Here is a 12575-nt window from a genome sequence, read left to right as displayed (position 1 = left end):
GAAAGTCTCTGAGCCGTGTTCTTACCTTGGTCTCCGGTCTGTCTCAGGCAGTGCTGGGGGGCTTTTTAGCTAACTCTCCAGCTCGCTCAGGTTACGGTCCAGTATAAAGGGTATGTGTGTATATATATAACCCATGGCCCTTTGCTGCCCACCCTTCCTCCTCATGATCTCTTACTTTCTGTCTAGCCATATTAGGTTCTTGGGCACCGACCTTGCCCCCCTTGGGCGCCTTTACTGTCCGCAGGGTGCCCATACAAGGTCAGTCTGGCCGGGCACCAGGTGAAAAGAGGCTGGAACCGTAAAAGGATTCACTTCGGGGCTCTAGAATGCCAGTTCTTCCTGCCAGTGCTACAGCTGAAAGAGCAAGGAAAGAGGGCGGATTTGTGGCACGCAAAGTATGTCCCGATAATCCCCCTGCACTAGCACGGTGCAGGAGATTGTAGTGACAAAGATTTAAAACGGTACAAATATCATTGACTAATCACACACAAGTATTACAGTATCGGACCCAACACAAAATAGGAGTAGGTGAAATACCTCATTAAACGTCCGCCTGTATATTACAAATGTTAAATCCCAATGTTGAGAACATTACATGCTCGATAACATGAAAACAACAAGTTGCTATTAAATAACTGCCGAATTTTTATTATTACTTGTTCATAGAAAATCACACAAAAAAAAAAGATAAATATATTCTTCACTTTGTGTGTTGTTTTGTGAGAATTAACGATTTCATCCACAGAAATACACCACTGTTCAACAACTCCACAATGTGTGTTGCTTGACAGCCCTAGGTTTTTACAGGGGACATACTAAACAGATTTTTCAAACAAATAACCAGTGGCTATCATCCATGCGGGTGCAGGGTGTTCACTGCACATCATGGGCCCGGGGGTCACTGTGGTCTGCCCCACCCTGCACCAATGGATGATTCGTCACTGGTTGACAGTCAGGAATGATCAGTGCCAGTGCCAACTGGTGCTCCAAATTTTTGGGGGGCGCAAACAAACGAAAAAAAAAAAAAACATCAATTGCAGCCTCACTGTGCCCATCAATTGCCGCCACTGTGCCCATCAATTGCCGCCACTGTGCCCATCAAACGCAGCCACTGTGCCCATCAAACGCAGCCACTGTGCCCATCAAATTGTCGCCACTGTGCCATAAAATTGTCGCCACTGTGCCATGTCATCAAACGCAGCCACTGTGCCCATCAATTGTCGCCACTGTGCTATGCCATCAAACACAGCCACTGTGCCATCAATTGTTGCCACTGTGCCCATCAGTTGTCGCCACTGTGCCATGCCATTGTCACCACTGTGCCCATCAATTGTCGCTACTGTGCCATGCCAAATGCAGCCACTGTGCCATCAATTGTTGCCACTGTGCCATGCCAAATGCAGCCACTGTGCCATGCAATTGTCGCCACTGTGCCCATCAATTGTCGCCACTGTGCCCATCAATTGTCGCCACTGTGCCATGCCATTGTCGCCATTGTGCCCATCAATTGTCGCCACTGTGCCATGCCAAACGCAGCCACTGTGCCCATCAATTGTCACCACTGTGCCATGCCATTGTCGCCACTGTGCCCATCAATTGTCACCACTGTGCCATGCCAAACGCAGCCACTGTGCCATGCCAAACACAGCCCCTGTGCCATGCCAAACACAGCCACTGTGCCATAAATTGTCGCCACTGTGCCATGCCAAACACAGCCACTTTGCCATGCCATTGTCGGCACTGTGCCCATCAATTGTTGCCACTGTGCTATGCCATTGTCGCCACTGTGCCATGTCATTGTCGCCACTGTGCCATGCCAAACACAGCCACTGTGCCCATTAAACACAGCCACTGTGCCATAAAATTGTCGCCACTGTGCCATGCCATCAAACGCAGCCACTGTGCCCATCAATTGTCGCCACTGTGCCATGCCATCAAACGCAGACACTGTGTCATCAACTGTTGCCACTGTGCCCATCAGTTGTCGCCACTTTGTCATGCCATTGTCCCCACTGTGCCCATCAATTGTCGCCACTGTGCCATGCCAAATGCAGCCAATGTGCCATCAATTGTTGCTACTGTGTCATGCCAAACGCAGCCACTGTGCCATGCCATTGTCGCCACTGTGCCCATCAATTGTCGCCACTGTGCCATGCCATTGTCCCCACTGTGCCATGCCAAACGCAGCCACTGTGCCATTAATTGTCATTACTGTGCCATGCCATTGTCGCCACTGTGCCCATCAATTGTCGCCACTGTGCCCATCAATTGTCGCCACTGTGCCATGCCAAACGCAGCCACTGTGCCCATCAATTGTCGCCACTGCGCCATGCCAAACGCAGCCACTGTGCCATGCCATTGTCACCACTGTGCCATGCCATTGTCGCCACTGTGCCATGCCAAGCACAGCCACTGTGCCCATCAATTGTCGCCACTGTGCCCATCAATTGTCGCCACTGTGCCATGCCAAACGCATCACTGTGCCATGCCAAACGCAGCCACTGTGCCCATCAATTGTCGCCACTGTGCCATGCCATTGTCGCCACTGTGCCCATCAATTGTCGCCACTGTGCTCACTGGGTGTCCATTGCACATCATGGGCCCGGGGGTCACTGTGGTCTGCCCCACCTTGCACCAATGGATGATTCGTCACTGGTTGACAGTCGGTGATGATAAGTGCCAGTGCCGGCTGGTGCTCCAAATTTTTGGGGGGGCGCAAAGAAACTGAAAAAAAACATCAATTGCAGCCTCACTGTGCCCATCAATTGCCGCCACTGTGCCCATCAATTGCCGCCACTGTGCCCATCAAACGCAGCCACTGTGCCCATCAAACGCAGCCACTGTACCATAAAATTGTCACCACTGTGCCATAAATTTGTCGCCACTGTGCCATGTCATCAAACGCAGCCACTGTGCCCATCAATTGTCACCACTGTGCCATGCCATCAAACACAGCCACTGTGCCATCAATTGTTGCCACTGTGCCCATCAGTTGTCGCCACTGTGTCATGCCATTGTAACCACTGTGCCCATAAATTGTCGCTTCTGTGCCATGCCAAATGCAGCCACTGTGCCATCAATTGTCGCCACTGTGCCCATCAATTGTCGCCACTGTGCCATGCCATTGTCGCCACTGTGCTATGCCATTGTCGCCACTGTGCCATGCCAAACGCAGCCACTGTGCCATCAATTGTCACCACTGTGCCATGCCATTTTCGCCACTGTGCCCATCAATTGTCGCCACTGTGCCATGCCAAACACAGCCCCTGTGCCATGCCAAACGCAGCCACTGTGCCATCAATTGTCGCCACTGTGCCATGCCAAACGCAGCCACTGTGCCATGCCATTGTCGGCACTGTGCCCATCAATTGTCGCCACTGTGCTATGCCATTGTCGCCACTGTGCCATGTCATTGTCGCCACTGTGCCATGCCAAACACAGCCACTGTGCCCATTAAACGCAGCCACTATGCCATAAAATTGTCGCCACTGTGTCATCAACTGTTGCCACTGTGCCCATCAGTTGTTGCCACTTTGTCATGCTATTGTCACCACTGTGCCCATCAATTGTCGCCACTGTGCCATGCCAAATGCAGCCAATGTGCCATCAATTGCCGCCACTGTGTCATGCCAAACACAGCCACTGTGCCATGCCATTGTCGCCACTGTGCCCATTAATTGTCGCCACTGTGCCATGCCATTGTCGCCACTGTGCCCATCAATTGTCGCCACTGTGCCATGCCAAACACAGCCACTGTGCCATCAATTGTCATCACTGTGCCATGCCATTGTCGCCACTGTGCCCATCAATTGTCGCCACTGTGCCATGCCAAACGCAGCCACTGTGCCATGCCAAACGCAGCCACTGTGCCATCAATTGTCGCCACTGTGCCATGCCATTGTCGCCACTGTGCCATGCCAAGCACAGCCACTGTGCCATGCATTGTCGCCACTGTGCCCATCAATTGTCACCACTGTGCCCATCAATTGTCGCCACTATGCCATGCCAAACGCAGCCACTGTACCCATCAATTGTCGCCACTGTGCCATGCCATTGTCGCCACTGTGCCCATCAATTGTCGCCACTGTGCCATGCCAAACGCAGCCATTGTGCCATGCCAAACGCAGCCACTGTGCCATCAATTGTCGCCACTGTGCCATGCCAAACACAGCCACTGTGCCATGCCATTGTCGCCACTGTGCCATGCCATTGTCGCCACTGTGCCATGCCATTGTCGCCACTGTGCCATGCCAAAACACAGCCACTGTGCCATGCATTGTCGCCACTGTGCCCATTAATTGTCACCACTGTGCCCATCAATTGTCGCCACTGTGCCATGCCAAACGCATCACTGTGCCATACCAAACGCAGCCACTGTGCCCATCAATTGTCGCCACTGTGCCATGCCATTGTCGCCACTGTGCCCATCAATTGTCGCCACTGTGCCATGCCAAATGCAGCCACTGTGCCATGCCATTGTCACCACTGTGCCCATCAATTCCCACCAGATTGATCCCCCCCTGCTGGCACTTACCTTTCTCGGTCAGCTATCCTCGGATCCTCCTCCACGATCCCTCGAAGTAGTCCCACCCTTGATGTCGCTTTAACCAATCTGGTTACCGGTAACCAGAACCGGTGAACCGGATTGGCTGAGACACCTGTCAGTGTTAACCAGGGAACGCACACCCTATTAACTATTTGGAAGCCTGGCTCTGATAGACACTTCCAAAGCCAACCAGCTGCCATTATTCAGATGGCCGGCGCTCACCAGGGGGCCCCCATCTGAATAGTGGGCAGCAGCGACAATACATAGATTCTCTAGGGAGTGTTCGAGGTGCAAGCAATGTGCCTGCAAACACCCCCACTCTACAATGATTTGTCCCTTTGGCTCCTGTGCTGTTTTTGATTGGCGAGGACCGGAGGGTGGTAGGCGGTGCTTTTTGCTGCACTACGTCATTACTTTCGGTTTCCACCGCTCACTGTGCTGTGGATTGCTTGTGGTGGATTAACCTGTTGCCGCCCGCCCACCGTCATGTGATGGCGGAGCGGTGCGGCTCTCGTTCTGGGTGGACGTCATATGACGTCGGCCCATTCACACAGGGCATGTGTGCGGGCGCGTAGCCCTGCACTGTCGGTGGCGCATCACTAACAAGGGGATCATAAATGGGGATCCCCCTATTAAGACCGCATATGCGTGCGATCGGGAGCGCGCAGCACCGTCATGTCTGTCGCAGCGTGTTCCCAGGAACACTGCTCGTCACCGACAAGGGTAAATAGCCAATGGCTGGTGGCTGTTTACCACGTGATCTGCTGTGATCCATTCATAGCCGATAACTAAATGTAAACACAGACCGGTTACTAGCTGTTACCGGCTCTTCTCTCCTCACACACCGTTTCCAGTGTGAGGAGATTAGAGCCAGGAGCAGTGAGTTACCGATTTGTGTAGTGTCAGTGTCTGCACCAACACCACACAAAAAAAGAGAACCTGTCACATCGCCCCCCTCCATTGCAACTGTCACCAAACAGTCACCACATAAGTGCCCATCAGTGCTTATAAAACTGCACCTGTCACCCATCAGTGCCCATAAAGTGCACCTGTCACCCATCAGTGCCCATAAAGTGCACCTGTCATCGTCAGAGACTGCCATCAGCGGTGCACTTGTCACCCATCAGTGACCATGACCCTCATCTGTCTCCTACCAGTCACCATCAGTGACCGTCACCTGTCACCCATCAGTGACTGTTACCCGTCAACTGTCACACATCAGTGACTGTCACCTGTCACCCATCAGTGACCATCGCCAGTGACTGTCATCAATGACCCATCCGTGACCCTCATCTGTCTCCTATCAGTCCCATAAAGTGCACCAGTCACCATCATTGACCGTCACCTGTCACCAGAGGCGTTGACCCCCCCAACATCATGCTGTGCCCCACCATGTGCCCCCCCACATTTTTGTATTTTGCTCCCCGAGAGGGAGAGCGTCCCCAGTCAGCTCTGCGGGGGATTCCTCCCCCTCCCTCTGCTCGCCGACACTGCATAATGCGAGCGCTCACACAACCAGATATTCTAGCCTGGACCGTGTTTAAGTGTGTGCACTGCAGACTGCAGTACACTGTAATCACTGAACTACATTATCTCCATCCCTTCTCCCCCCCATCTGTCTCCCTCCCCCTCTCCTGTTCTTTCAAAACATTCACAATTTACTTTCACTTAGGCAGATAATATACGGTGCAAATTTCTTTCCTGCATCCACAGATTGCAGGAAAGAAACTTGCATGATTCCCCCATCAACAGACAGTGGTGACAGGGGAACATCCCTCCTGCCCAGCAATTATATTCTCCCGACAAACAGTGATTATCAACAGTGGCTATACAGCAACCACTAGTGATAATTATAAGAGAATCTGCTCTTTAATGGTTCAAATCTCAGCCAGTTTCTGCTGAACCAGCTGAGATTTAAATTGTCTATGGCTGGTCTTAGCTCTTAGGCAGCCCATACATTGATTAGCACTGTGGAGTGTCGGCTTCCTGGCGTGATCGGGCATGTGGGATTTCAAACACACCCGAGCCCATCTCTATTGGTTGTAGACAGTTGAGCTCCCTGCAGGTTGCTTAGCTGCAGTGGACCCTTCTCTGACATGCTGATCGGGATGCAATCCAGGTGATGCTCTTAGTCAAATCCTAGTCATAAATATCAGTGATTTTATTGATCAAAGCCCACACTTGACAGGCATAGAGCCCACATGGCTGCTGATCATACAGTTGATTATATTTATGTGGTTGTACTCTTGATGCTAATAAATACTGTGTTTATTAGATCTGACTGGGAGCAGATCTAGTGCTGGTGACCCATAATGTCACCAGCACTAGTTCCTAATAGACTGCCGCCGCTGCCAAGGAGACAGATGCCAGACCAGCGCTGTAAATAGCAGGGACAGGACAGCTGGGGATCCCCACTGTGGCAGAACACCAGGGCCCGGTGGCAAGGCAACCTTTGCAACAATGATAGTTCTCCCACTGCTTTGGACCCTTATATTTTCTTGGTGTGCTGGTGTTTTCTGCCACCCTGGGGGGCCCCAGTATAGTAGGAAGGGAGCTCACTGCAGAACATGTGAAAGGGCCCATAGTGGGATCGTAGTAAAGGGCCCCAGGATATATATATATATTTAATTGCATTTTATAGTTGCCCCCCTACTTTTGTCCCTGTCCCCCCATGTGCCCCCCCTAAATATGAAAGCTGGAGACACCACTGCCTGTCACCCATCAGTGACCGTCACCTGTTGCCCATTAATGACCATCACCTGTCGCCCATCAGTGACCATCACCTGTCACCCATCACCTGTCAACTATCAGTGAACGTCACCTGTCACACATAAGTGACCGTCACCTGCCACCTGTCGCACAGACAAATGTCCAAAAGAGTATATACCAGTAAGCAGGCATTCCAGATCCTCTCCATGACTGATGAGAGCAACGGGGAGTTCTCATCAGATTCAAATGCCAAGTCCGATTGTGAATCAGATTCAACATTTGAACCGATCGATAGTAGTGGATCGGCAAATGAATCAGAGGAAGAATGGATCCCTCCTAAAAGGGCAGGGCGCTCTGGAAAACAGGCAGCCGCCAGCAATATACCCCAGGATCAAATTCCCAGTACCAGTGCTGCCGTCAGCAATAGACCCCAAAAACAAAGGCCCACTACCAACTCTGCTGCCAATGAAAGACCACAAGAAATGCCCAGGCCCAGTAGCAGAACTGCTGCAGCATCACGCCCAAATGGCAGCACAGGAACTTAAAATCCCCCAACTACCAGCACTGGAGTGCCACGTCCCCCAAGAGCCAGGGCCACTACATATCTCCCAGATGGTCTTGCCAATCCAACATGGCTGCCTTCCGACTCAGGATCAGCAATAATTCCCCCTTTCACCACACAGCCTGGTGTGCAGGCCAATACCCCAAATTTTACTGAAATCGACACTTTGCTGCAATTCATCGTGAACCAGACCAATTTATATGCCCAGCAGCATATTGTCAACAACCCCCAATCATCATAAGCCTGTCCGTTTGAGTGGAAGGATTTGACTCTGGAGGAGTTTAAAGTGTTTATGGGCCTCACCATAAACATGGGGCTTACAAAAAAAATGAAGGACATGCCTATTGGTCTATTAAACCCATCCACCACATGCCCGTTTATACGGGCATGTGGTGGATGGGTTTCCGTTATGTCCAGGTCCTCATACGAGATGATTATGTGCTTTCTTCATTTCAGCGACAACACCCAGTGCCCTCCCCGCAATGATCCAAATTACGATAAGTTATATAAAATTCGCCGACTCATTCATTTATTTTCCCAACAATTTGCAGAACTATTTCCCCGATCAGCATATACAGTGGCCCAGATTCAGTAAGCAATTGCGCCTGCGTAACCATAGGTTACGCAGCGCAATTGCTGACTTGCGCCGGCGTAACGAGTTCTCCTGATTCAGAGAACTCGTTACGCCGACTGCAGCCTAAAATCTGCGTGGCATAAGGCTCTTATGCCACGCAGATTTTAGGCTGCATTCTTGCATTGACCGCTAGGGGGTGCTCCCTTTGTGGTCAGCGTATAGTATGCAAATTGCATACTTACGCCGATTCACAATGTTGCGCGGGCCCTGCGTACGCAAGGTACGGAGTTTCCGTACGGCATCTTTAGCGTAAGGCTGCCCCTTCTAATAGTAGGGGCAGCCAATGCTAAAGTATAGCCGCCGTTCCCGCGACGTGAAATTTGAATTTCACGTCGTTTGCGTAAGTGATTCGTGAATGGCGCTGGACGCCATTCACGTTCACTTTGAAGCAAATGACGTCCTTGCGACGTCATTTGCCGCAATGCACGTCGGGAAAGTTTCCCGACGGAGCATGCGCTCTACGCTCGGCACGGGAGCGCGCCTAATTTAAATGATTCCCGCCCCTGGCGGGATCATTTACATTGCGCGCGCTTACGCCGGGCAATTTTGCCGGCGCGCCCTCGCAATTTACGGAGCTACTGCTCTGTGAATCGAGGGCAGCGCAAAATATTTGCGTGGGCGCAGGGCAAAATCGTTGCCCTGCGCCTCCGCAAATATAGCGCAGATCTCTTTGAATCTGGGCCAGTATGTGTAGATGAGTCCCTGGTACACTTCCCAGACAACAGTACACCATCTGAAGCAGGCCGAAGATACCAAAAAAAGATGTTGAGTATGGAGCAAAAGCAGGATTTCAAAGAGATACCTGCTACCATTGTCCCCAGTGTCCCTCCGAACCCGGCCTTTGCATTGGTAAATGTTTCAAACTGTATCACACATCCCTAAAATATTTGCCCATATTCTTAACATTTCCCCATTTTCATCATCTGTGCTGACCATTTCCCATGCTTCCTCAAATAACCATGCCACTGCCTTCCACGTGAACTGACCCTGGCCTGTTTTTTGACTATGCCTCTGCCTAACATTTGGACTGCTTCCATGTGAACTGGCCCTGGCCTGTTTTATCAACTACGCTTCTGCCTACTGCTTAAACTGCTTTCATGTGAACGGACCTTGGCCTGTTTTATCAACTACACTTCTGACTACCGCTTGGACTGCTTGCACGTGAACTGACCCTGGCCTATTTTATGGACTATGCTTTTGACTACCGCATGGACTGATCTGTTGCCCAGCTATTGTAGTGGATCGGCAAATGAATCAGATGAAGAATGGATCCCTCCTAAAAGGGCACGGCGCTCTGGAAACCAGGCAGCCGCCAGCAATATACCCCAGGATCAAATTCCCAGTACCAGTGCTGCCGTCAGCGATAGACCCCAAAATCAAAGGCCCACTACCAACTCTGCTGCCAGCGAAAGACCACAAGAAATGCCCAGGCCCAGTAGCAGAACTGCTGCAGCATCACGCCCAAATGGCAGCACAGGAACTTCAAATGCCCCAACTACCAGCACTGGAGTGCCACGTCCCCCAAGAGCCAGGGCCGCTACATATCTCCCAGATGGTCTTGCCAATCCATCATGGCTGCCTTCCGACTCAGGATCAGCAAGAATTCCCCCTTTCACCGCACAGCCTGGTGTGCAGGCCAATACCCCAAATTTTACTGAAATCGACACTTTGCTGCAATTCATCATGGACCAGACCAATTTATATGCCCAGCAGCATATTGTCAACAACCCCCAATCATCATAAGCCTGTCTGTTTGAGTGGAAGGATTTGACTCTGGAGGAGTTCAAAGTGTTTATGGGCCTCACCATAAACATGGGGCTTACAAAAAAAATGAAGGACATGCCTATTGGTCTATTAAACCCATCCACCACATGCCCGTTTATACTTCCGTAATGTCCAGGTCCTCATACGAGATGATTATGCGCTTTCTTCATTTCAGCGACAACACCCAGTGCCCTCCCCGCAATGATCCAAATTACGATAAGTTATATAAAATTTGCAGACTCATTCATTTATTTTCCCAACAATTTGCAGAACTATGTCCCCGATCAGCATATACAGTATCTGTAGATGAGTCCCTGGTACACTTCCCAGACAACAGTACACCATCTGAAGCAGGCCGAAGATACCAAAAAAAGATGTTGAGTATGGAGCAAAAGAGGATTTCAAAGAGATACCTGCTACCATTGTCCCCAGTGTCCCTCCAAACCCGGTCTTTGCATTGGTAAATGTTTCAAACTGTATCACACATCCCTAAAATATTTGCCCATATTCTTAACATTTCCCCATTTTCATCATCTGTGCTGACCATTTCCCATGCTTCCTCAAATAACCATGCCACTGCCTTCCACGTGAACTGACCCTGGCCTGTTTTTGACTATGCCTCTGCCTAACATTAGGACTGCTTCCATGTGAACTGGCCCTGGCCTGTTTTATCAACTACGCTTCTGCCTACTGCTTAAACTGCTTTCATGTAAACTGACCTTGGCCTGTTTTATCAACTACACTTCTGACTACCGCTTGGACTGCTTGCACGTGAACTGACCCTGGCCTGTTTTATGGACTATGCTTTTGACTACCGCATGGACTGATCTGTTGCCCTGCTATTGTAGTACACAGGGGTCTCACATGTGAGGGGCGCCTGAATTGTTTTTCCGGATGGAGAATGCTATTTTTTTTGTTGTATACAGGTTTTGTAATTTCCGGATTAGGGTCTGGAGTCCGGAGGCTTCATAAAGATTTGGGTGGGTGAAGCTTCTACCCCTGTGCCCCCGTGCACAGGTCTTACCTGATTGCAGGGCCGGTGCAAGGATTTTTGACAACTAAGGCGAAGGTTGCATTTTGCCGCCCCTCCCCCCCGGCACACACCATACATTATATATTTGCTCCATTAAGCTTTAATGGCTATGATGCTTAAAGTGATCGTTTAACTTATTTATCTTTTACAAGAAAGATAGCATAGATGGCGTTATTCTGCATTGTGCTGTATAATGTACTATTGCTGGGATTTGTTGTTCCTCTGTAACTGCTGGTATTCTGCATTGCGTTGTATATAATGTACTGTTGCTGGGATTTGTAGTCCTCTATAGCTGGTGGTATTCTCCATTGCGCTGTATAATGATTATACTGTGCAATGCAGATTACCACTGACCAGTTATAGAGGAACTACAAATCCCAGCAATAATACATTATACAGCGCAATGGAGAATACCAGCAGCTAGAGAGGAACAACAAATCCCAGCAATATATTATTTAAAATGCAATGCAGAATACCAGCAGTTACAGAGGACTACAAATCCCAGCAATAATACATTATACAGGCTGCTTAATATATTATTGCAGGGATTTGGTGTTTTTTTAGACAGGCAACTTTAAAACAGGTCCCCCTTACCTGTTTCTGAAGCCTTGCAAGTCGCGGCGGCGGTTCTGCGGGCGTGTGTCTGGCCTATGTGGTGAGCGCGGCGTGGACTCGTCCTTCAGATGCCGCCCGCAGCGGCAGCCCCACACACTGCTGCCCCCCAGGACAAACCACCCCTTATACAAGTTTTTTTCTGGCAGTGGGTGGTATGATTGCAGATAATTTGACAGATTTGCAGATTACTGTGGATTTTATTGTAAGGGACATCAGAATTTATAAAGACAGCTATGTCCTTTCTTTTATAAATATTTCAACAATTCTAACAAGAAAAATTTCCACACTAAACATGTATTTTGTACTGCAAAAAATGATTGACACAGCTAATGAGTATATGTATTTGATGTTTGTATACATTTTTGGTGCTTTTCCACAGCTTTAATGGCTTTAGATTCAATAACTTTCTCCACAACAGACCATAACTAGCAATTTGCAGTGCAGAATTTCAGAAAAGACAGACTGACAGTTTCTGCAGAATGATGTGTAATATCAACAGTGTTGTAAGTAACGGCGTTTAAATAAACGCTGTTACGTAACGATTGCCCTTCTGCGGGTAACTAGTAATCTACCTGATTACTTTTACCCTCTCGGCAACGCCGTTCCCACTACATTGGCGGCGTTACCGAGATTACGGCCCGCCGCCACCGCCTAATTAATCACCGTGCGGGGAACATTACAGCTTGAATTTGAATAGCTGTCTGTTCCCCGC

The 12575-nt window shown here is 49.8% G+C and overlaps 1 protein-coding gene across 1 annotated transcript in view; it reads right to left on the bottom strand.

Moving 5' to 3' along the window:
• LOC120937454 (actin, alpha cardiac muscle 2) overlaps positions 1-129 on the bottom strand; it is a 67114-nt gene extending 66985 nt beyond the window's left edge. The window contains exon 1 of the mRNA XM_040350707.1: positions 26-129. The gene's annotated coding sequence lies outside the window, so the exon portion shown is untranslated. The remainder of the gene's footprint in view (positions 1-25) is intronic.
• Between the last annotated feature and the right edge of the window lie 12446 nt (positions 130-12575).

This window comes from Rana temporaria, chromosome 4 (genome assembly GCF_905171775.1).
Source record: "Rana temporaria chromosome 4, aRanTem1.1, whole genome shotgun sequence".
In the NCBI taxonomy this organism is placed as follows: Eukaryota; Metazoa; Chordata; class Amphibia; order Anura; family Ranidae; genus Rana; species Rana temporaria.
This window is presented reverse-complemented; position numbering and strand designations above follow the sequence as displayed.